At 41.0% G+C, this 26,887-nt stretch overlaps 1 protein-coding gene across 5 annotated transcripts in view; it reads right to left on the bottom strand.

The window, feature by feature from the left end:
• Prlr (prolactin receptor) overlaps positions 1 to 26,887 on the bottom strand; it is a 176,683-nt gene that overhangs the window by 40,419 nt on the left and 109,377 nt on the right. For 4 of the 5 annotated variants that reach the window (XM_021208501.2, XM_029544147.1, XM_029544150.1 and 1 more), the window contains exon 2: positions 14,746 to 14,805. The gene's annotated coding sequence lies outside the window, so the exon portion shown is untranslated. The remainder of the gene's footprint in view (positions 1 to 14,745; positions 14,806 to 26,887) is intronic. The other variant, XM_029544149.1, reaches the window with a different exon arrangement.

Raw genomic sequence — 26,887 nt, 5'->3', positions numbered from 1 at the left:
AACAACAATATGAACTAGCTAGTACCCCCTGAGCTTGTGTCTCTAGCTGCATATGTAGCAGAAGATGGCCTAATCGGCCATCACTGGGAATAGAGGCCCCTTGGTCTTGCAAACTTTATATGACCCAGCACAAGGGAAGGCCTGGGCCAAGTAGTGGGAGTGGGTGGGTAGGGAAGCAGGGGCGGGGGGGGGTATAGGGAACTTTCGGGATAGCATTTGAAATGTAAATAAAGAAAATAATAATAATAATAATAAAGTAAATAAAAAAGAATATGTTCAAAATTAAAAAAAAAAAAAGAGTGGGGTTGAGTCTGAACCCAACCCTACCTATAGATGAGTCCTCCTTCCTCCTTTTCTATCTCTTCCTCTTCTTTCTTCTGCTCCTTCTCTCTCTCCCTATACCTCTTCCCGTACCTTTCCCTTCTTCCTTTTCTCTTCCTCCTCCTCCTGGTAGTAAGTTTTAAACCTAGGGTTTCACATATGCTTAGAAATCCCTCTATCACTAGGTATAGCTCCACTCCACTTTCCAACTATATTTGAGATGGTCCTGCCAAGTTGACTGTGTTGGTCTTGAACTCACCCCGCATCCCAGGCAAGCTTTGAACTTGTAATCTTTGTGCTTTATAAGGCTTCCTCAGTATCTTTATTAATTAAAGGCAACTAGGACCCTCCCTATCTCCCCGGATACTGATGGATGATGTGTACTAACTTGTTTTGAGTTGTGTCCACTGAGATGCATCATCATCGACATCATCATCATCATCAACAACAGCAACAACAACAACATTCTCTAGATTATTAGAAGAGATACCCAGGGTTGATGACCATGGATAGATATGGTGCTGAATATGTATAAACCTCTATTACAAGATCCCACTGGCAGAAGAGGAAACAGGCTGAGAGAAGTTTCTGATTGAGCACCATTACATGGAGCAGCCCGGACCACAGAAACACCGAATCTAGTCTTTGGACTCTGACTCAACATTGAAGCGAAATGCTCAACCCTTTATTGCACTGTAGGCTGCAGTATGTAAAGCACTCTCACATTATCCTATTTTATTTTTACAACATACCTTCCTAGAATCAGAGCAGAATTATTGTCATTCTTATTCCTACGACAATCCTACCATTGTCATGTCCGAGACAGGATACTGATATTCAAAAGGGTAAGGGGTGTACACATCAAAGAGTTGATCTCCTGAACCTTCCCGGTTTCTCACAACCATGGTGATAAAATGTGAGAGACTTGTATTGGACAAACTGAATATCAGGCACTGCTTTGATAATTTGATTAAGTCATGTGACAACTGTGACGTATAGGGATGTTTATTATTCTCATCTCACAGATAAGGATGCTGCAGTTCAGACATGTTCTATGAACCTCCGAGGATCACATAGCTAGTGGGTAAAGAAGATCTTAGTAGTTGAGCTCCTGAGCTTGTATTATTTATTACATGCTTTCCACTTTATGTATCTACAGAGGACCAATGGTCCTATCTTTAAGAAGCTCCATCTTAGACATACAAAATGTGCCTGGTATGAGAGCAGGGAACAGGTAAGATGACCTTGGTACCACAGGCTGTGACTTCTCCAAGGCTGTCTTCCCTCTTTTTGATAAGGGTTTCTATGCTCAAACCTACTCCCCAAAGGTGGCTCTAATGCTGGGTATTATGGGGGGGGGGCAATGGTAGTTATTCTTTTATAGTAGGAGATATTCACTGGACATTGTCTTTAGAGAGTGTTCTATACACACTGTCTCTCAGTGTAATAATGTCTATGGATGTGAGGCCCTGGAAGGGACATTTCAAACATGTAATTCTGTGACTGTCATTGGAGCTGAATCTAGAGAGCTCCATTTAGAGATAAAAGGAGAAAAAAAGGAAGATGTGAAGAAAGAAGAGGGGCTGGCTTTCTCTGAGAAATGCCACATTTGAGACTTTGATGAAGGTCAGGTGGTGGTAGGACAGGCTGATTGGATTATTGTCCCCAAATAGTCATGGGGAAGCATCTATCATTATAAGACATACTGAGGTATTATGTTGCAAAAGGAACACATTGCAATCCAGTTACTTTAGACTCATCCTTTTGAAAGGTGGTGGTGAATGGGTGATAGATACTTTGGCTACATCCACCCATCCAGCAACAGTCACAGGATGTGGCTGAGGTTTTCTTTTCTAAGTTATGGGGCTATTTAGTATCAGATAGTACATCGTCAATTGGGTCACAGAACAAGAAGGCAAAAAGTTCTCCAGAGCCCAGAAGAGCCCAGATAATCTCAGAAGCATTAGAGTCAGCCTTCTGCTTCTTATAGAGTAAAAAAATGAACGTTGCCTCAAGTCACAGAAATCTCACTGCCGTTTGTTTCTATGGCAAGCTGTCACCACCAAGAGGCCACCGTAGTAGGAGGAGACATATGTTTTGCCAGACTGTTAGAAGATTCTACTTTACAGAGGTGTATGTGTATGTGTGCATGCTGTTTAATTAAACACAAAAGAACCTTAGATTCCTTTTAAAACATTCACACACACAAATTACTGTTGCTAACAAGTTTATCTATTTTTGCGTGTTTCTTAATTTCTTGAAACAAGCTTGGAAGTAAATGGAAAATTGAGAACGAAAATAAAAAAGATTAGTTATCGGTTTACTGACTCCCTGGCTGCCCGTTTGAGATTTTTGGAGTTTTTTCGAATCCAAAAACTCCAAGTTGCACTGAAAGGAAACCAAAGACTTGAGAAAATCTGGTCCAGTTTCATCTCTAAGCATGAGGACTGTGAGGGAGGTCCAGTTCTTCTCCCTTTTCACAGTGACTGTGTGGCCTCCTTTGAGCATCAATGGGAAAATAGCCAGGGGTCTGATGAGAACATCTTTAGAGCACTGAGGATGAGTTGTACCCGCATCTGAGAAAGCTGGTAAGTTCAACAAGAAATTCTCCCCAAGGATACGTCAAAATTATCTCTTCTTTCCAAGCCATTCTTTTCTTTACCACTTCAGTCAGGACATTGAGAGTCCCTCACAAGAGAAGGAAAAGGATCCAGTACCTGTCACAGTTTGGGTCTATTCTTCCTTTCTTTCTACATCTACTGTTCTTCTAATTGCTCCTATGGTTACATGGGGTCAGATGATTGAGCTGTGGCATCGGAGAATGGGAAGAAAGGCTACCATTTTTGTCTTTTAGGTCTAGTCTTGACCTTTAAAGCTTTTTCCATATATACACTCTGCCCGTCCCCCATCCTTGTCTGCACATCCCTTTCTCTCTCCTGGCTTGCAGTATCTTGTGGACCCAAGAGATCATTCAACAGAAGGGAAGCTCTAGAATTCCATTCAGAACCTACTGAACTTTATAGGGTTGAGAAGTAACAGTCTAGTTAATAAGCTTTGTAGCTAGAGACTGAGTATTGAAAATGCTTGGTTTTACTTAGCCAGACTAATTTATGAATAATCTGGAGATGGCTGGCTATTACGGCTTACTTTGGGTGGTAACTACAGTATTCAACCAAGTAGTACCTATGAGTAAGTAAGCCTTTGATGCCTGCTTTGCTGATTCAGTGTCATCTTGAACACTATTATTAAAGTCATTTGGTTCAGCTTCTATTCCATTCACATTGTCTCTTTGCACGCATTCACAGGTGCAGTATCACTTGCTGAATGACTGGCTGCTTTACCATTTTTTTCCCTCCTTTGTAGTACCAGGGATTGAACCTAGAACGTCAGGATTTTGAGGTGAGCAATCTACCACTAAGTTACAAACTCAGACTGACTCACGTATAGAAAACCATAAAGAACATGATATTTTGACCCCATTCTCACAGTCTCAGATCCACAGGGGTGGGGAGAGGAGCGATAATGTGTACCCTTGAACCAGGGAATTCTTTCTTCCTATCAAGATGTACTTCAAGTGACTGAGGCCTTGTGCATTCCCCCACTACCATTTCATGTGCATTAAATTGAACTCAGGGATAGATGTACTAAAACATACAATGAGATTTGGCTGTAGGGCATCTGGCTAATCGCCAAAATATGTAAGAAATATAGTTATTGAAAATTGAAGGAATGTGCGGAATTCCAGCAGCAAGCAAAACTTTGAGTGTACAATCTTCAAATGAAATAAAGTGATTTTGAAAAATGTGTATTTTTCAATGAAAACACATCACAGGGTAGCTATGTATCTAACTATCTAAGGCATGTTCCCAGTTAAAAAATATTTTAATGAATTGGATACAAATGTAAATATTATTTACTTCCATGGCTTCTTAATCAGAACAATGATATCATTTGTGAACATATCAGTTATAGTGAGACGGCATGGTTACAGGATGCTATACAGAGAGTAAATACAGACCAAAGAAGTTTTGCTTAAATCAGGTATCTAGGACTCGAGGATCCTCAGTGCCTAGCTATTTTCTTGTTAGCCTTCTCTTCTTCTTCTCCCTACCTTTCTATCCTTCATTGTTTTTGCTCCCTAAAAATTTTAATTTAATAGTTAATAACTGTTTTTGTTACTAACTCTCTTCTAGGAGACCTAAACTGATCCATTTCCAATCCACTGCTGCTTTTGATCTGTAAAGTTGGAAAGCGAACATGAAAATAAAAATTCTGAAAGTTGAAGTGATTTAAATGATGACAAGAAGTTGTGAGGGAGGACCAAAGGAATTCTCCACCTGTCATATAGATGAATGGCTTTCATTACATGCACTTTATCCAAATGTCTCTTTGGTTTGCTTTCTGGATCTCATTCGTGTTCCAGAGAGTTGAGTTGCTTAGCTGAGCTTTAAGTAGTGGTATAAGGTAAAAACAAGAAAACAGGTCCCCTGCCCAAGAGTTGTTGGCCAAGGAAAACTAGATTTGATTTTTGTTTTTTTATTTTTTATTTTGAGAGAGAGAGAGAGAGAGAGAGAGAGAGAGAGAGAGAGAGAGAGAGAGAGAGAGAGAGAAGAGAGAGAGAGAGAAGAGAGGAGAGAGAAGAGAGGAGAGAGGAGAGAGGAGAGAGGAGAGACAGATGGATAGGTGGATACATAGATAGATGATAGATATATTGGTTGGGAGGATATGGGAGAGGGAATGTGATCAAAATATATTATATGAAAAGTTCAAAGGGTAAATAAAAACATGTCAAAAGAAACTATTAATTAGAAAAAAAACAGAGCATGCTTAATGTCTTAAAACTCAAGTGTGGCTCTCAGTTATAGAAGGAATACTTCTCCGTGTCTCTGTATTTCTTAGGTCCTCCATTACACTGCTGTTTACCAAGCAAATTGGGGCCCTGCTTTCCATTTGACTAATAGTTTTCCCAGGTCAATGAAGTAGAACAGGCCTAGGCAAACATCTACACACTTTTCTACCATAACAATGACCAGGCAAATCCCAGCAGATCATTCTTCCTCTTTGCTCTATAAGAATAAAATGACTGCCTGTTTATATAACATTTAACCAATACCATGCCTTATAACCATCAGTCCCTAAAACTATGAAAGGGATAATAGTTTGGGATGTCAATACTAAAAGGTTAGTTCAATTTTCCTGTTTTCCACAAATACCCTACTTGGGAATTACCCAGGAAGATTTTAGTCCATAACCTGGCAGGCACCAGAGTAGTCCAATGGCTGTCAGCTTAGTTTTAGAAACAGAAATTGATTTTAATATTATCAAACCAATGTGATTTGGGAGAAAAATTGGTCACTTTGATGATATTCTTAGTTCTATCAATGGTCAATTTATTTGAAACTATAATAGCTTCCAGTGCTCTTCTTAGGTGTCCTTAAGTGGCAGGGCTCACACATACCTGGATGTTTGGAAAAAACCTCTTAATGCCCTTTATGGTTTAAAAGATGACATTATGATCCCCACTTGTTCTCTGAAACTGTAGGCTCATGTGCCAAGCACATGGAAACCTGGGTATCCATTAGATTAAAATGGGAAGAGGAGCATGTCATGGTCACTTTGTACCCTGCACAGTTCAGGGGAAAGGTTTCCAGCGTCAGCACCACTGTCCTGAGTCCATGGTAGAGCGTACACATGAACAGAATGAAGGATGAGTATTGAAGTGTCACAGCTTTCAGTAGGTGGCCTTCGTTGTCACTCACCGCCCATCTGGAGACTCACTCAGCCCTTTGTCATTGCAAGCATTAAAAAGAGCAAGGACTTCGTAGTTTGACAAGGCTGAGGGGTTCTCTGACCACCACACGTCAGATACTTGGCAAAATTCCTTGTCTTGCTCTTCCAACAGTGGCTATATTTGCCCCCCTTATTTTCCTTCACACCTCCCTAAAATCTCTGCCTCCTACTATGGTTCCAAACAGTGGTATAGTCAGCCCCTGCTTTTGTATCTAATTCACCACAAAACTCTATTGATTTCTAGAGCAATGGTAGCTAATACATAACATTGGGATCTTACTAATCCTACCATATAGACTGTTCAAATAAGTCTTTGCCCACAATGATGTCTCTCTTTCTATCCAGAACTCTGAATACTAGAAAATGTAAGTATTTTTAGAAGCAGCAAAGATAGGTTCATGGTCACCCAATGGAAAGATCAGATGCCTCCTCATTCTCTGTCCCATCTCCCACCCAACAGATTGGTCTCAAAGCTGTTGTTCAGGGTAGTCCTGATAATGAATTTGACTTATCTTTATGCAATTTCCCACTCTTACGGCCCTTCAGGCTAGACTAGAAGTTCATTGATTCAGTGTATGTGTGTGTGTGTGTGTTGATTGTGCTTGAGTGTGCATGTTAATCCTCAAATTTAAAACAAAGCTCTATACATGGGTACTCGGTAAATGGTTCTGAGGAAATAAACTGTATTGAGTGTCCGAGTGTCTGCCGAATGTAGAGAGGTAAGCTAGCAAGGATTTGGGGCTTTAAAAAGGATATTAACACCACAATATTTCACCAAAGAAGCTGATATCTTCTACTCGGGTCACTTAAAAATCGATAGTATGGCAATGTTTGTTTTAGTGGAATTTTTAGTTTTCAAAATATTTTCATATAAAATATTTTATTTTATTCTTTTTTTTTTTTTTTTTTTACAACCCTGGGGGTTCAGGACGGTGTTGCTGAGTGTGTAAATACATTTGGATTTGTGGTGGGAGTGTACATTGGTTTAACTTTTCTCATATATATTAAGTCTCAAGAATACAGATGCACATCGAATCAGAAAATACACTTCAGAACTTTATCCCGAGTGTACCTAGATGCACAAAACATTTGAATAAAGAGAGTCCACCTCTCCAGTGTTATTTACAAAACCCAATTATTAGAAAACAATCTAAACACCGGATCCTAAAGGACTGCTTAACGAGACCATAGCATAGACAACAGTAGAATATTATTTAAGCCTTGACATAATGTGATTAAAATTTCAATGACTTCCACAGGTGAAGTGCAGGAATAATTAGATACAGGGAGTAGACATGCCTGATCCTAATTCTCACAAGTGTCCTTGCACGGGTGCACAGACAGTGGATACAAAACACATTCATGCCAACACAGCAACAGTGATTCCCTCTGTGAGGGAGGATTACTTTAAAGTGGGTAATGATTACTTTTCTAATGTAACAAAATAAAAAGTGACTGCTATTGCAACTGAGGAGGCAGATTTGAACAGCATCATTAATGCAACAAGAACAGCTCGCTAAGGAAAACCTGACATTCGGTGGTGTAAACAGAGGCTACCATACAGGAACGAGTCTGAGACGAAACCCCCATGTACCACTTTTGGAGCTAAACATGTACCCATCTCTCAAGCTAGAGTGAAGGATTTCAACAGCTCTCATGCCCACTGGCTGCTCAGTTGTTTTAGAGACTTCCTCCTACTTTCCCTAATTGCATTACTACGTCTGAGTGCATTTAAGGCATCCAGGAACAACCACCCATTACTTGCCATTCAGCTTCTGACAAGTAGGTGAATGGCAGTTTCATAGAAAATATCTTCTTCAGGGACCCTGAGAAGGGCCAGGCCATCTTATCCAGAAGAAACTTCAGCAGGACTCTTGGTCTGAGATTCTCTGTGTAAATTGTCCTCTGGCTTGCCAGACTTGTAATACAAAGCAGTAGGAGCAGGATGTCTAAAGATAGTAGTAATGGGAGGTTCACAGACTGGGCCAGGAACACAGAAAGTCTACACATCTCTCCCACCTCATCATGCTCAGAACCAGTCCCAAAGTCAGCCCTCCTCCCTGTGCTCCCCTTAGGAGCACATCCTGTCTCTACTTTCCTGAGTCACCCTTTATCACTCATGAACAAGATGTTTTTTTCAGGCTTACTTCTGCATTCAAACATCTGGGCTACTATATCTATTGAGATAATTACTTGCTTTTCCCTTCTCCCTTTTCCATCTCGTTCTTCCTCAGAAGGAACCTTCTTAGCAGAAAAGGTACTAACCCAGGCTGAGAGGTAACAACCAGACCCAAGGCTAGTTCAGGGAATAGAGTGAATACTTTCATTGTACACTCATTGGGTGGGAGTGGAAAGGAGTGAATAGATAAAGATCCAGCTGTGAGTGTAGTGGGGCAGGTTAGAAAACAGGTAGATTGACCCATATTAGTGGTTGAAATGTTCAGCTATCCATCTATCCACCTACCTACCCACCCTTCCACTCACCCATCCACTCACCCACCCATTCACCCATCTACTCACCCACCCACCTATCCACCCATCCACCCATCCACTCATCCATCCATCCATCCACCCATCCATCCATCTATCCATCCATCCATCCATCCATCCATCCATCCATCCATCCATCCATCCATGCATGCATGCATGCATCTATCTTTCATCTAGCTATGTATACTTAGATGTAAGAACAGGACATAGAATAAATCTTGCTCAGAAAGAATTCCTTTAGTATACGCATACAATCTCTCAAAGAGAGAGACTCCAGTAGAGCACATAAATGACAAGTGTAAGAAAAAAAAATGCTCTGAAGGTGACATGACTATTGTCATAAATGATCTGACCTGGTCGAGTAGATGAGGGTGCTTCCCTGTGGAGGGTGCCTCTCAGATGAGAACAAACTTCCTTGTCTTGTCTTTGACACAGCCCTATCCACCCAATGAGTCTGGCAGATAGGGCAGGTTTCTTCTCCAACACCCACTTCTCCCTTTGTTTTTATGCAGAGTCCAGTCAGGCATTGGGCATCCAGCCCCAGGGGATGAGGGAGTAGCAGACTATGCTAATCAGGGCCATTGTAATCACTTTTTGTCCATAGACTGCAGTATTAGGAATGGCCATCCCACTAAATTCTAGTGCTGACGGCATAGCAGAAAATTTCCTCTCTGCTGAAAGGAAGAGGGAGAGGAGCCCCCCCTCCTACCCCTCATCCTGACTCTGGTTCCTTGAAGTTATCATGACCTGCTAAATCAAACCTCAAACTGATTTTCCCAGAATTTCTTAGGAAAGTGCTACATGCCCAGTGTTTAATCCACCTTTAGCCAGGCATGCTATGGCTTGCTGCTTCAAGTATCCTCTCTAGGGTCACGCCACAGAAAGGTGCAGACGAAGCTTAGAGTCTGGACTTACTCAGCTCTGGGAGAAAGTGGAATCCCCAGAGTGTGGCCCATTTGCCTTGGGCAGATAGCAAAACTTGACATAGCTAGCTCAGTGGTCTAACTGTTACACGTAATGGCTTAGATGAAGAGAAAGGTGACTCTTCATCTTGATGCTGACTGAGAAACACTGGGATCCTGCTGTAATGGAAGGGAAGGGGTGCATTGCTAGGTATGAAGAGCCACACTTAAGTCTTGAGTGTGTCAAGAACAGATGAAACTCTGAGTGAATATGTATTGTTTGACATGTTTACAGCCAGGTCAAAGACCAACTCCTCAGGCCCATGGGAATGGCAAAGACTGCGCCCCTAGTTGGAGCCTTAGAGGGATGGTAAAGCTTTCCCCTGGTTCAAATGCAAATGTTGAAAGTGTGTCCAATCAGTCCAACTGTGGGCAAAAACTAGCAACACAATTTCTCCTCCTGGAAGTTTTTGTCCTGAGATGGCTTACCTAATAAGACTTCCTACTGAGATCGGGTACATTCTCCCTCCTGTGCTCTACAGAGTCAACACGCTGAGGTTCCAGGTTGCTGTGTAGTTGGTGCTGTTCCTTCAGAGTGTGCATAGCCTGGCTAACTTAGCTTTTCTGTATGTTTATCTGCTCTTCATTTGTTCACTCTTTGCTCTCTGTCAAGTTTCCATGCCAGACAATGCTGGATGTGTCAGCTTAGGGACGTTGGGGAACATTTAAAGAGATCGTTTTATTTTTTGTTGCCATCTTCAATTTTACTTTATCTAAACAGCTTTAGATCTTACTTCCTCTTCAATTTTTTAGTCAGTGGTGGATTTCGTGTTTAGAGTTTATCAGACCATACCTACTCTGCATATCTTTGCATGCTAAGGGAAAATATCGAATCCAATCTTCCATGTAGCCAAGAATGCAAATAACTATTAGACATCATGAGTTATGAGTTCATTCAAGTGTGAGAATATGTCATATTTGGCTATAGGCTACTGAAAGTCATATGAATGGAAACATTCTAACTCAGATTTCTAGAGAAATAAAACCTGCCAGGATTAAGAGTATCTATCTCAAGGCAGACAGAGCATTTGGGGGAGTAGTGTTTGCCACCTGACTTTTGCCAGGAAGGCAGACAGTAGACCTAGTGTGTACACTGAGACAAACACTGATTCTTTTTTCTGCAATTACTAGGTATGAGTTTTTTTGCTTGAAAGAAGGGGTCTTCTGAGAAGGGCAGCAACAGAATTAGTAGCAATTGCTTCTGTCCCCTCTTACAGCAGCTTGAGTAGATGAGACACCATCAGTGAGCTTGCTGGGGACTCTGTGCGGGGATGGAGAGACAAGCTGAGTTCGCAGCATTATCTAGGAGGAGGTCCTAGCCTTGGAGATGACAGACTTAGGGAGCTGAACAGGTGTTAAGTGACCTGTATCACCAGAGAAAGGAGCTGTGAACTGCAGACAGGTTAGGTAGGCATTTTCTATTGTTGGTCCTGAAATTCACCAACCTGGCTAACTATGGCTTGTCTCTTTCTCTTTCTGAACCTTCACTCTTTTGCATGAAAAGTACAGAGGGCCCCATCTGCTCTTCTTCCCTCGGTGATCCTGTGAGGAGAGACTAAGATGAGTGACTTTGTGGAAGTACTCTGACAATGTGCTAGATAAGGATAAACCACTGCTGTCAGCAGGAGGCCATGACCACTCCACCCCTGCCATTTCAGGGACAATAATTGCCCTGGAAACCCTTTGTGTTCCTTGGTCTCTTCACAGAGGCAAAAGTCCCCAGAGAGATGGTACCTTTTGCTTTCTTTGGTTTGAATAATCCTAGCTCTAAATGGGCTTTTGTATATGGCCACCAGAGTGTTGCTTTCTCTTTGGCTGGGAGCTCATTGGCTCCAATGTGTGAGCACTGCTTAGTATCTTCTTGCCTCTGGATTCAGAAGACAAATCTATTGTGAAGAGTTCACAGACTCCAAAGACTAGACAGGGGAGAAAACGGGTCTCAAAGACAGTCTCAAAGATGGTCACTTCTTTGTTTCCTAGTGTTTTGTGGTAGAATAGTTGTTTGTTCATGGTTGGGTATCAGTGACATAACTGTGGACTTAATTGAAGTACATTAACTAGTCCTTTCACTTTCTTTTTAGAATCCTGTTCTGTCATCTCTCTCCCTCACTGCTGGGCCTGTTTGTTTGAACTTTATCACTTTCCCAGAGCCCCTCATTGGGATAGCCAGATTGTTCTTATAGAAACTTATGTCATGATGGAAGTATTCTTGATGTTCCCTGCCCAATAACATGACCACTAAGCACGTGCAGCTATAGAACATTGGGAGTGGATTCAATATAATTGAGGAACTGAATTTTTAATATTTAATTTCAACAGGCTCATATTTAAATTGGTATTTGGGGCTAGTGGCACAGTAAACAAGGGTCAGTGCACTCGGCTTCTCTACTACAAAACAAAACAAAACAAACAAACAAACAAACAAAACCCTAAGTCTCCCTTGAGTTCCAAATTCAAAATCTTCACAGATGGACAAGAAAGTCCAACTCATAAGCAAATATTATGCATAAGTTGAGGTATTAACCCTCACAGGCAACACTCCAAGTCTTTCTGTTCTGTCTTCTGTTGGAGAGTGAACCCAGAGTATCACACATACTAAGCAGGAAATCTATCAGCGAACTACATGTCTGCAGGCCAAGATTAGCACACAGATTTTGAATGACACCATGTTTTAGTCAAAGTAGAAGCCCAACTGGCAAGAACTGGGGGATGGTGGCAGAAACATGTGATGTGTACAAAGATAATGGGTGAAGACCTTTAGATGAGCATCAAAAGACGCTTAGTGAATGGCAACTCCTCCACAGTGCTCTTGGATTATTCTAAGTGTCTTTATATCTCACAAACCTGTCAAGATTCAAAGTCACAAATGTATGGACAGGAGCTGCAGAAGACTTGGAATGGGCAGAGCCTGGAGGATGCCAGAGTTCTTGTCTAAGGATGTAAAGTGCCAGGTAGGGCGGTGCTTAGCTTTGCCATGCTCGGAAGTGATTGATTACAACTAGTGGATCATAACTGAAAAGCTGAAGGCCAGAAAGTAGCTTACAGAGCTCACAATGGACTGTGGTATTTTTGTCCTGGTGTTAGACAGGAGTTAAAGTTCTGCTCTTAATTTGAATCCAAACTTTTCAGGGAACTGTTCTTTCTCTTGCCTTCTTTTATGAACATTGGTTTCTGGATGTTCTTCTCATGTTGAAACCAGGCTGTGTTGTTGCTGTGTGTCTTGACTTGTCTTAATGGCCTTCAAGTTTCTGCCTGTGTTTTCACAGATATCCACTGTCATCAGTATAATCTTTGCATACCACATCCAGGTTGGGTAAAGGGTGGAGGATGTGAGACGAGGGTAGATGCTAGGGAAGAAGGTCAACCAGAGAGATGAAAGGCCCCAAGGGTACTTAGAGATGAGCAAGCAGAGTGGAGATCTCTGTGTGTGTACTAGGATGTGATCTTGGGGCCTCTATCTCCTGTTCCAACCACAGGAACACCTATCTGTTACCAAAACTTCACCTGCTGTGTACTGTTTGGAGTGGAAAAGATGAATTTTAGTTAAGGATCTATGCTTCGATGCTTAAAAGATTTGAAAAGTCAGTCAGAGGTAACTTTTTTTTCACACAAATATGTGGTTAATAAGTAAGTACACATAAAAGTAAAAAAAAAAAAAAAGTAACTTGCAGGCAAATTTCTCTTGTGTTTGCAACACAGTTCACACTCCAGTTGTCTATGCTTCCTTATCCACATGGCAAAAGATTACTAAGAATTTAGCATAACACTTTTGACTCTCAGCCTGTCTCTGTCCTTCAAGTACCATGTGAACTCAAGGGGTAGAAGCCAAGAAAGTAGGAAGAAATGCAGAGAACTCTTGCTGGATTGACCCACCAGTCCTTATGTTAAGGGACTGTCCAGAGAATGACATTAATGTCACAGAGATTTCTTATACCCAAAGTGTCTATGGCATCCTTTGTGTAGACATTTCCTGTTTCCACTCTGTACACTCTGAGTTTCAATCCACTTAAATGAAAAACAAAACAAAACAAAACAAAACAAAAAAAAACCAGAAGGTCTTGGCAGCGCTTAGGTGACTTAGAGAAGTGGTTTTTGATAGAAGGGGTTTTTGTTTCACTTAGGAAACATCAGGCAGTGTCTGAACACATTACTGTCACCACCCAGGGTGGGTGGTTTTGTCCTTCCCAGGACCTTAGGCAATGTCTAGACACTGTTGGTTGTTGAAGCTGGGTTGGGAGTGGTATTCTATTCCTATGTTGCTGAATATACTACCAGGGAGCAGTCTTTGTGACAAAAAGATCTTTAACTCAGAAGGTCTTGACAATCTTTGAGCATCTTTGATCCATGGGACAGGCCAGCCTTCACTGGAGTGAGAGATGGCCCTTAAAGGAGAATCACCACTTCACCAATCACAAGGTGGCTCAAAGACATCTTAGGAACGGTTCACTTGGAGTTTTTTTTTCAGCTAATAACTTAGTCAATTTCCTACCTTAATGAGTTTTTCACTTTCTCTTGAAGAGCAGGAAAGAAAGGTCTCAAAGACCAAAAGCAATCTGCTATCTTCTAGACTGGCTTAGATCTTTGACTGTGGTATATGCAGAGGCAACCTGTGTGGATGATTTCTCCACGGCCTATTTGCTGGCAGGTTTTGGCTCCCAGGGCTTCCTTGGTATTAGTAGGTGAGGAAAACTGAGAGCCCACCACATATACGGATTGTCATATAGGCTGGCACAGATCAGGCCCAAGTAGTGACAATATTAAAGAGGCCGAGAGAAGTCTCAGGAAGTGATGGCAGAATTGGTATTGAGCTGGTTGGAAAAATAAAAGCAGATGCAATCTTTCTCTTTCTGATTATAAAAGTAACCCAGACATTGTCAAAGAATTCTCTCAAGTACAGACAAGTATAAAGAGGAAATAAAAATCTAATTGCACTGCTAGGGGATTTCAACCATGAAAAGCTTTTGAGAAAAACAAGAAAAGGAGACGAGCGTCAGGTTTTCTGAAACAGAGACTGAAGATCTCCCTCCCCCCCTTTTTTTGAGGTTAGTGGACTGCTCCATGTGAGCATTGATGGTTTGAGACGATGTTCTTTGAGAATCAAGATAGCCATGTCCCTGCCCTTGTCTGGATGAGAGGGACAATGGAAGGCAATCATGTGGGCACTCGATCAAGCCCTCCTTACCTTCAGGGTTCATGTGCAAAACATCTGCGATGCTCACCTTCACAGAGAAGTGTCCTTTAGCTGAAAGAGAAGATGACTCATTTTAGCTCAAACAGGACAAATCAGGAGATAGCATTTCTAGCTTCCTGTGTTGCAGAGCATAGATGAGCATCCTTATTTAGAAAAGCTGAACTTGTCTTGGCAACTTCATTATGAAGTCATATCAATCTTAGGAAAAAAGTTGCAAAAATAAATCCCATGTATTGCACACAAAGACATGAATTATTAATAAGTTATTCATCATCTCATGTCTTTTATGTAACAAAGATTACATTTTCCCCAGGTCATCAGAGAGTAAGTCATAGTTACGATGCCTCTTTTGTCCCTAATTATTTGAGTTTATTCTCCTAAGAATGGGGCATTCTTCATATATATATATCAGAAAATTACCATTAATTCAGTATCTAATCTATAGTTCATAGGCCACTTTCACCAGCTGTCCCAAGTGAAATTAAACTATAAGGAATATATTGGAGGCCCTCGGAGGGATTTACTGAGGAATACAGATAAGAACTTCTCTGAGTTAGACTCACTTTTATGGGAAGCTCAAGTTGAATCCTTCATCAGTGGTTCAAACATGTTCTGGCAGGAGAAGGCTTTTTAGAGTGAGAGGTGGAAGACTTAGTAAAATGTAGGGTGAGGGCTTTTGTCTCCTGGGATGTACCCACCAGGTGTCACAGCCTCCACCTTATCCCAGCTAGCATTTCTGACTCTAGGCTTTTGGATGAAATTCCAGACTCTTGTTTCCCATTGGCTGGGGTTTAAGAGGTGCAGAGTAGATAAGAGCTGGAGATGCTAATCTCAGATAGGAAGGAACTCTTTCAACATTTGAATGCAAACCAGGTTTCTATATGGCACAAACTGCCCTATAAACCTGGCTTTTAGGGCTGGGATGACTGTTCAGTGGATAAAACACCTGCCATGTGAATGTGAGACTGGATTTCAGATCTCCAGCACTCGTGTACATTCTGGGGAACCATGGTGGCCTACCTATGATCCCAGATCCCAGCAAACATGGGAGGTAGACACAGGACACCTGTAGCAAGCTGGCCACCCAGGCCAGCCAAATCTAGCTAGGTTAGGAAGACTTAAACTCTGGGTTCAAATGAATGACCCCATCTTAATATATAAGGTGCAGATACAGGGAGGAAGCCATTAGAAATCAACCTTTAACCTCCACATGCATAAACAAGGGCCATATACACAGACATATATACACATATGTGCATGGATCACGTACACATGCAAAAAAGAAGCAAAACATCCCCTCCCCTAAAATGTCTTTTACTTATGAATGGAAATTCACAACTATTGTCCAATTTGGTTTCACAATTTCATCCGAGAGCCAACTGGCTAGTGGAACCAGCCAAAAAGGCTTTCAAATAATTTCTTAGCATTCAGATTCCAGAGTCCTAGGAACGATCCCTTGAGGAAGCTAGAGCTGGATGTTCTTGCTAATGCAGCTAAGGAGGAGAAAGTGACCAGCAGGAGACCCATGGTGGCCACCAGTGTCTTCATAACTCTGAAACACTCAGACACAGTCACTGCATTGTCAACATTGCTGCTCTGACTAGATAGCTGCATTATGTCTTCAATTAAAGCCCATAATAGGTTAAAAGCTATTTGAATTAAAAAAAAATGTTTATCCACAATATGTTTGGTAATGAGGCGTCTGGTGAACTCACAGCTTATGACACAGATGTCTGGGGCAAGCTTCCTAGAAGTAAGCCACCAAATTTTCTCCATGGGATATAGCGGCACCACATTTTCTTTTCTTTTTTCTTTTATTTATTAGATATTTTCTTTATTTACATTTCAAATGCTATCCCGAAAGTCCCCTATACCCCCCCCTTCTCCCCTACCCACCCACTCCCACTTCTTGGCCCTGGCATTCCCCTGTGCTGGGTCATATAAACTTTGCAAGACCAAGGGGCCTCTCTTCCCAATGATGGCCGATTAGGGTCTAGGGCAAGCTTCCTAGAAGTAAGCCACCAAATTTTCTCCATAGGGTGTAGTGGCACCACATTTTCTTTAAAAAAAGAAAAAAGAAAAAGAAAAAGAAAAAGAAAAAGAAAAAGAAAAAGAAAAAGAAAAAGAAAAAGAATCTCCTAAATATTCTAGAGTGTGTTTTATGTTCTGGAAATTATTTGAGCTCTCTTTGATAATGTCCTAACTCTGTTCGGAACAACCCGTGTTCCTCCCTGTTCCCATCCACACTCTTTATTCTTGTTGGAAATGAAGAGATATTAGCTGAGGGTGGAGAAAGTCACAGAGGCAGGAGGACACAAGTCAGAGGCTGCACTGAGGTGAGCAGTCTGAAGTACCACATAGTAGTAATGAGAGACTCGGAACACAGAGACAGCAAGGGAATTGTAGTCTCGGCAGCCCCCAAAGCCTTGACTGAAGGCTGGGTCTTGGGCTCTCATCATTTACACCTCTATTATTCATCCAACATGTATCAAATGCCTGGCATGCCACTTAAGCCTGGTCAATCTCTGTCCTTGATTCCATGCTTATTCTTTTTCTGTTCTGGGTGTGAAGGTTCTGACTGCTAGGCTCTCTTGCCTTTCAGAAGAGTGACTCCTGGAAGAGTCTATCTTCTTGAGATGGAGGTAGAGGTAGAGGCATGGGGCATGAGGTAGAGAATGGGAATTGGGCATGCCAGGGTCCTCTTTCCTTCCGCAGCTACCTTCCCTGTGACTTAGTATTAGTGGTGGCCTGTCTCTCTAGCCATGTTATTCCTCCATGGTTCAGCCTGTCACTGAGCCCAGAGGAATTCATCCTTGTTCATTTCTTTTGGTGATGAGTTGTGACAGATTTCTTATTTCTCAGCCCTGCCCACAATAACACTTCATAGCCTCATTCATTAGTCTCTCTTAAAAGACTAGCTTATCTGTGACTGTATGATCCTGACAGAAACAGCATTTAGAAACTTCCCTCAGTTTCTGTTTCATGGAATAATTTGAGGAGTACTGGTGTTAGTTCTTCATTGAAGGTCTGGTAGAATTCTACACTGAACCCATTCGGCATTGGAGTTTATTTACGTAGGTGATTTTTAATTACTCTTGTATTTCACTAAGGGTTATGAGTCCGTTTAAGTTGTTTTATTAATCTTGATTTAACTTGGGTATGTCATGCACATATATGTTCATTTTTTTGTAGGATCTCTAGATTTCACATTATATTACAGAACTACAGCAATAAAAATAGCACAGCACTGGCGTAAAATCAGAGACGTTGATAAATGGAATAGAATGTAAGATGCAGGCATAAATACACACACCATGAAAAGCTTTTTTTTTCTTTTTCTTTTCCTCTCTTCCTTTCTTTCTTTCTTTCTTTCTTTCTTTCTTTCTTTCTTTCTTTCTTTCTTTCTTTCTTTCTTTCTTTCTTTCTTCCTTTTTTATAAAGAAGCCAAAAAATGCATACTGAAAAAAGACAGCATCTAATCAAACTGCATACAAGCTACATGCTGAAGAATAGAAATAGACCTATATCTATTGCCCTGAACAAAACTCAGCTCCAAATGGATCAAAGGCCTCAACATAAGACAAAACACACTGGAAATGACAGAAGAGAAATTAAGGAATGGGCTTGAGCTCATTGATACAGGAAAGGACTTTCTGAACTGGATCTAGATAGCACAAGGTTTAAAACCAACAGCTAATAGGTGGAACCTCATGAAGTTAAAAAGTTTCTACATGCTAGACAACATCATTTGAGTAAAGCATCAGCTACAGAATGGAAAAAATTTATGGTTACTAATTATCCATCTCACAGAGGATAAGTGTCTAGAATGTACAAAGAAGTAAAAAACAAAACAAAACAAAACACCCTTCAACATTAATAAAGCAAATATCCCAATTAAAACATGGGATACAGAAATAGAGTTCTCAAAAGATAATACACAATTGAGTGAGAAACAAGGTTTTTCCAATATATTTAATCACTAGAGAAATGCCGATAAAAACTGCTTTGAGAATTCATCTTATTCCAGTCAAGATGCCCAAGATAAATAAAACAAACGGCAGCAGATGCTGGCAAGGATGTGGAGAAAGAGGAACACTTATTTATTGTGGAAGGAGTGCAAATTTATATAGCCACTATGGAAGTCACTACGGAAGTTCCTTCAAAAGCTGAAAATTGATCTATCTTAAGATCCATCTGTAAAACTCTTGGTCCTATACACAAGGGACACATATACAAAAGAGCCCCCTGCTCATCCATGCTCATAGCTGTTCTAGTCATAATAGCCAGAAATTGGAAAAGGCCTTGAAGTCCATCACCTGGTAAATTCAATAATGTAAATGAGGTACATTTATACAATGAAATTTTATTTGGCTTTTATGAAAAATGAAATTATTAAATCTGCAGGTAAACGGATGGCCCTAGAAACAATCATCCAGTGGGATGTAACTGAGATCCAGAAAGACAAATATTGAATGGTTTCTCTCATATGCCAATGTTAGCTTTTAGGTGTATGCGTTTCAATATCAGAATAACCAAGGTTAAACAGAAAATAGAGAGCTAGGATGAAGGAGGAGGTGATCTTCTAAAGACCAAGGATGGGAAATAACTATATTGTAACCACATGATAAAAGGGAAATTAGAATAGGAGGATTAAATGGAGAGGGTGATAGGTGGACAGAGTAGAGAAGGGAACATGGGAAAGAACAACTTACACTAAAGATCCTTTGAAAAGTCACACAGAAGCCTATTCCTGTAGATGCTTCCTAAAATATGAGCATATGTAAATGGAATTTAAATGGAGTTATCATAGAATGGAAAAGACAATGTCTCAACTGGACATCATATACTATTGTAAAACCTATACCTAGGAGTGGTTATATCTTTTTGAGCCATTGGCAAAAACAATTCCACAGATCACCCTTAAATATTACAAACGATCGCCAATGATATTGATTACCTACCACCACATGATGCTAAGAGATTATTACTGAAGACACCACACACTTATGCTATTGAACATGGAGAGATCAAGGTGGTACTCAACTAGAAGTTTGACCTCTTACGACTAGCATTCATCGTGCTGGATGGTGATAATATACAAGCTACTAGAGGGGAAAAGCCATTTTCAGTCTCATCCAGCTATGTTCCCTGAGAGCTGTAGCAGCAATCTGTCTGCAGGATACACGCAGTGATGCAATAGTAGCATCGGTGTTATTGGAGTAACCAACCACTTTTTGATAAGGTTTATGGGTTACTCTATGAGATGGAACACATGTCAGCACTGGCAATGAGATTCAGAAGCTGCGACTAGATGATGGGCCTAGGGGAAAAGCCTAAATGGACACAGCAACAAAATAACTCCCCATGACTGTTATATCCACAGCTCGCGCTGTATTACAGAACCCTCATCAGAGAACTTCTTTCAGTAGATGGTAATTAACTCAGAGGCCCGCAACTAGACAGCCTGTAGAAAGTGAGAAATATTAAAGCACTCAGCCCTAAATGGAATCTCTGCATTACACCTCTCCCCTCAAGGTTCAGGAGTTGATGTAGAGGCAGAATTTAAAAGCCAGAGGTGGTGGGTGACTTCAAGGAAGCAGCATTTCTCAGACATAACAGGACTGACGCTCCTGGGTACTCGCAGAGATGGCGCTAGCACGCACAAGACCTCAAGTTCAAACAGGACAAAAATCAATGTATGGGGAAAGAAAAATGGGTACAGAGCCCCACCCACGCGAAAACAATATTTGCAAATGACAGTCATCGAGGGAAAGGAACCATCACTTTCTTTTCAGTGAATGCAATGCCACTGGGCATATCAACCACACTCCAGGGAAGTCCCCAGGCTCAGGAAGGGTAGGACCACACAATTTCCTTCTTTTTTCTTTCTTTTTTTTTTTTAAAGCAAGAAAAAATGAAGTAGGTTGGGTAGGAAAGAGGGTTATTGGGAGGAATGGGGGGGAGGTGGAAATATGACAAAATACATTGAGTAAATTTATTTTTAAAATCCAACCATTCAGGAAACAATGAAACTTCCCTTGCTCCACTTGAGTAAAAGCATTAAAGACCAGTTTGGCCACAAGATTAGGAGTATGGCATAAAGCACAGAGAGTGGAAAGTGTAATTTTGTTAGTGCCTTTATTTGGTTCCACATGGAGTCCCATGTTTAATATTTTGCTTTTCAATATAAAAGGAGACACGGTATCTGCATAGTGTGTCATGAAGCAAGCAAGTCAAGAATTTTATGTTTTCAGGAGCACGGACCTCACAGTTTTGGTCTTTATGTAACTAACAGATGAGATTATGCGTGGAAAGCTCCCACAAGTCAGAGGTTAAAAAGAGAGCAAGTATTTCTTGTCGATTCAGAGCTGCTGGTGTCATTGTAACTGATGAATTCACCAAAGCTGTGCCTTATCTATTGATACTAGCTCAAGCTTAGGCTTCAGTCAATAAATTTTCAGATATAGTCAGAAAATCAGAGAGGATTCATGCATTCTGGCAACAGGTCTAGTCACTCATAACAACCTGAAAACAGAACACATACATGCATCCAAGAAATCATTTGTGGCATAATCTTGGTGAGTAGCTGGGTCTGAAAACCACAGACTGAGGTAGAGCCAACAGATTCAGTGGGGCAGCCAGTCCCATAGAGCATTAACAGAGAAATAAAAGAAGGAAATCTGATGCTTGGTGAAATTCTCCCCCCCCTTCTGTTCCTGAAATACAGAAGCACAAAGAATATCAGATCTATCTCCTAGTTTTGAGTGATAAGCTTCAACCCTCATACCAACTGCAGTTTGGAATTTTTGATCTATATGTGTCAGAGGCAAACCCCAAAACTTGGGTTAATGGAGTGGGCCTTGTTGGAAGCAAAGGGAAATTACAAAACCTTCACTGGGCTGATTAAAAGAGAAGGAGAAAGAACAGAGTCAAATGAGGTAAATTCAGTTCAGACATCAGGTCCAACAGGGAGTAGACAAGTAAACATGGTAGACTTGACCCAAAGGTCAGGGGCTAACTAAACAGTACAGAGGAGGAAGTGAAAAAAATATTCAGGATTTTGCATATGTTTTATTGGTGCCAGCACCAAGGGGTTGGTGTGGCCCAGTTAAAGGCACAGGGTAGGAACTGATTGCAACTCTAGATCTCTTTTCATTTGAGATTAGTGAGCCTGAGGGCATCAGCATAATCCTATTTTTAAAGAATAACTAGAAAACAGAGGAAAATCACTAGTTAACATTTATTGACTGCCAGATGCTCTTTCTAACCACTTGAATGGTTCTTAATAGAGAGTTAATTTTAAAAAGTGATTAACATGGACGTAACATTTTGGAGAAAAACTGTAAAAAGTTATCATGGAAAATGAGATCTAGTAGGTTGTTCATTTGTTTATGTACATATTCATTCAACCAACAGTTATTGATTACCTGAAAAGTATTTGGGTAATATCTGAGGATTCTCATATACGTTAACTGTCTTCTCTATTTATTGTTTTCTACTCAAGGATCTAGCACTGCACAATGCTTATCCCTTTAGGATGGGATATTAAAGCACTGAGTAGCTTTATATTAAATTTTAGCTTATGATAAATAGTTACTCGCAGTCTTCAATTATACATTCCTCCGCCTGTCAGCTGCATCATGTTTATGATACTGTAGAGGCACAAACAAACCTATCCTGGCTTCAACCAAAGTTCTCCGTTGTTTTTAACTGAATTGTTTTGCCTTTTAGGGTTTTAAGAGCAGCAGCTATATGCATCTCCCAGCTCCAGGAACCAGCAAAGAAGGATTGTAAGGGCCAGAGGTCAAGGAGGATCAGAGAAAAACAGTGCCTTCTGGAGAAGACATGGCCACCCCACTCCTGAGCTCATAGCAGCTGTGCTTATCAGCAAGAGATGTGCTTTAAGATCCAGCTGGTCAACATTCCAGCATAGAGCAGGGTTCATGAACTCCCACCACAGCCTGAAGAGCTATCGATAGTTTCTGGCTGCGGGGTCAGGGACAGCCAGTTTTTATTAAAGGTTTGGCCTTTGGTAGGTGGAGCATGATTCAGTGTATAGTCTCACCCCTTGAGTACATGGGCGGCAGAAATTGCATTAGTTGGGTTTTAAAAGTAAAAGGTGAACTTGAAGTTGGAAGTGGATGGGGAGTGGATGAGTAGAACTCTGAGGGATTGAGGCAGTGGATCTCAACCTTCCTAATGCTGTGAACCTTAAAACAATTCCTCTTGAGTTNNCCCCCCCCCCCCAAATCATAAAGTTATTTCTGTTGTTACTTCACAATTGTAATTTTGCTTCTGTTATGGTTCATACAGTAAATAGTCACATTTTCCAGTGGTCTTAGGTGACCCCTCTGAAAGAGTCATTTGACCCTCAAAGGGGTCATGACCCTCAGGTTGAGAACCACAGGGTTAAGGGGAGGAGGGAGGAATGACATGATATATAGTATACATGTTTGATATTCTTAAAGAACTAATAAAGTAATTATGTCACTTAGAATATAATTATATATTTTACTGATTTAGAAAAAAAATGTAATAGTAGGTTCTCTTATGAGGTCTAGCCATGTGTAGTTCATTAGATTTCCAGTATCAGGTATGAGTTTCCTTCTAGTAAGTGGACTTTAAGTCTAATTAGATGGCTGTTGATTACTCCAAGATAATAGTTTCACTATTACCCAACTGGAGATCCCTTGGCAGGCTGGTCATTGCTGTGGTTTATAGGTTTTCTAGCTGGGTAGGAATATTTATTTCTTTTCTTCCTTATCAATTTGCATATTACTTCTAGTACTATGCGAGTTGTTCCTCAGAAATGGGGCATTCAGGTCAATCCCAGCTTGATGCCACCATATCCTCATCTGAAGTATGTTTGGACTTAAGCAGTAGGGTCTTACCTTCAAGTTCTGGGAGACAATCTGGGTCATGACTATGGTTTGTGTTGTTTTATACTCACAGACAAGTGTAGCTAGCTCTCAACCCTCATCAAAGAAGTCATCCAAGAGGCTATTACAGGGATCCACAGCTGGTCAAAATGCAGTGACTAGTGACTGTGAGGTGTTCAGCCCCAACTGGCATCTACAATACAACCTTTAGACCTGAGGCTTGATTATTGCAGATGAGATGGAATGATTGCATGAGCCAGAAGACCAGAATACCTGCTGCTAGATAGTATCTTCTAGACATGCCAGGGATGCTGCTCCCATGAAACATCAACAGTGCGGCTATCTAAACAAGGTCTAGGTAATGGCAAGGTCAGTCAACATGCCAATGTGCGTAGGAGAAATTTCACAAGGCTCCATCTCTAGATGAAGAACTATAGAGTCAATGGCTGTGTAGGGAAAGTCAGACTTCCCTAGCAAGGTGTTCTGTGATAGGTTATCCAATCCCAACTAGCAAGACCTAAACATATGTATATAAAAGAAACACTAAATAAACTCAGGAGGCTGTATACAAATACATATATGTGTAACTATAATTATAGAAGAAGAGGTCATGGACCTCAGATGGAGGAGGGGTGTAGGAAGAATTGAGGGAGAGAAAGGGGATGTAAATGCAGGTCTAATGTATGAGTTCTTACAAACAGTTTTTAAAATTAAAATGTTATAGATGAAGAAAACATAGAAGATGAGGGGGAGCCGGGTGTGGTGGTGCACGCCTTTAATCCCAGCACTTGGGAGGCAGAGGCAGGCGGATTTCTGAGTTCAAGGCCAGCCTGGTCTACAGAGTGAGTTCCAGGACAACCAGGGCTACACAGAGAAACCCTGTCTTGAAAAACCAAAAAAAAACAAACAAAAAAAAGAAGATGAGGGGGAACTGAAGGTAGGAAGACAATATGTTCTTCTCAAGAACTTTATGTGTTGTCCTGAGTTCATACAAAATGACTGTGGACACCAGGAAAATATATTCAAAGGCCTGAGAGGACAGATTAGACTCCCTGCCTTATATTTTATAGTTCTAGAGACTGGGAAGTCCAAGGATAAAATACTCTTTCTCCCAGCTGGTGAGAGCCTGATGGCTGTATCACCCAGTGGTAGAGAGAGGAAGTTCAACTTAGTGCCTATCAGAGAAACTGACAGAGGAGAGGGCTCACACCAGAGAGTGAACAACAATGCAGGCAGAACTTGCTTTTCTAAGAAAGCTTTCATGAGCGATGACCTAGTTGCTTCTTGTTTGACTCTGTCCTCTGCCTTCCAACACAGACACACTGAGAATTAATTATCCAAAATTCGAGTTTTCAAGGATCCACCCAAATGACTGTCTTCTCAAACCAGTGGAAATTATGTGGCAGCCGATTTGGGTTAAGTAAGCTTTAATGAAACATCTTGCTGGACTTTCTACTTTTCTGTTACTAGCCAGAACTAGGATAAATTTTTAACTGAGCAGAATAACTTTCTAATCATCATGGCAACCCAGGAAGATAAGGACCGCTCTGATAAAGTGTGTTCCTTGTCACTTTGGATGTGACCAGAACTTTGTAAAGATGCACGGACTCTTACAGAGGGCTTGGATTGGATAAACAGGACTCATAAGAAGACAGTATTTGGAATACGTTACTTCTAGAATACTGGAGAAACTTACAATTTAATCTGTACTTATACCTTTTGCTCCAAAGTTTGAATATTTTTGCAATAATCTGCTGGGGAAAATTCATGGTTCTTTCCAGCTACTCACATCCAACCTAACTTCTCGAGTTCATATCTTCCAATTCTTTGTGTGGATTCTTGACAACATGCCCATCTTTCCTTTTGATTTTGTCACTTTTGATGTCCCCCCACTCTTTTTTTTAACATTTAAATTAATTTTAAAGCATTTTATAATTATACTATGATAACATTTCTCCCTTCCTTTTCCTTCCTTCAACCCCTATCACATAACCCTATTGCTTTTTCATATTCATGGCTTCTTTTTATTTCATTGTGGCTGTGTACACTATTCTTGACAAACATTTTTCCATTAATTTATTTATTTCTATCCCTTTATGTTCTGATCCCAGTCCTCCCTCCCTGACCTTCCTCACACAGCTTTTCCCCTCCTTCCCTTGTCCCCTTCTCTGAGAACAGTGAGGCCCACCTGACACATCAAGTCATTTCAGGACAAGGCACATTCTCTCTTCTAGTGAGGCCACACAAGGAAGCCAGCTAGGGAAACAGGATCCACAGATAGCAACAGAGACAAAGTCAGCCCCTGTTTTAGTTGATGGAAGACCCACATGAAGACCAAGCTGCACACCTGCTAAGGATGTTCAGGGGACCTAGGTCCAACCCAAGTTTGCTCATTGATTGGTGATTAAATCTCTGGGAGCCCCTGAGGGTCCAGGTTAGTTGTCTCTGTTGTCTTTCTGCGGAGTTCCTATCCCCTTTGAGGCCCTCAGTTCCTCCCCCAACTCTTCCACAACATTCCCCAGCTCTATCTAATATCTGGTTCTGGGTCTCTGCATCTGTTTCAGTCAGCACTGGGTGGAACCTTTCAGAGGACAGCCATTCTAAGTTCCTGTCTGTAAGCACAACAGGTTCTGACCATCAGTGGTGTCAGGGATTGGTTTTTGCCCACGGGACGGATCTCAAGCTAACCAGTCATTGGATGAGAATTCCCTCGGTCTCTGCTCCATCTTTGTCCCTGCACTTCTTGTAGGCAGGATAAATTTGGGGCTCAAGGTTTTGTGGGTGGGTTGTTATCCTTATCCCTTCGCTGGGAGTTCTACCTGGCTAGAGGAGGAGACAACTTCAGGCTCCATATCCTCCACTGCTAGGAGTTTCAGCTAGATTAAGATGGGAATTTCTTTGGAAACCAAATTGAGAACAAAGGTAGACCATCATACTGCTACTCAAGAACGTCTGACCGGCCTGTGCTTTATCAGAGGTACCCTGGCATTTTTGAGCAATATTTCCCCACATGCTAGCTTTACCAGGAACATCTAGAAAGGTTGGTATTGTCAAAGGGTAGTGACTTTAATGGAAGAATGTATGTGCTCTGCAACAGGGAAATACCAAAGGGTTATATGTTTTCTTATTGTCATAACCGATTTACAGTTACAGAATTGGTTATTACAGTCATATTGGAAGCAGATTACTTTAAATATTTTTGAGAATGATATAAAGTAAACAGAGAATACTATTGATGATATTAAAAAAAAAAA

The sequence above is a fragment of the Mus pahari genome, chromosome 11 (genome assembly GCF_900095145.1).
Source record: "Mus pahari chromosome 11, PAHARI_EIJ_v1.1, whole genome shotgun sequence".
Classification (NCBI taxonomy): domain Eukaryota; kingdom Metazoa; phylum Chordata; class Mammalia; order Rodentia; family Muridae; genus Mus; species Mus pahari.
Note: the sequence above shows the minus strand (reverse complement) of the source record. Positions and strands in the feature narration are given on the sequence as shown.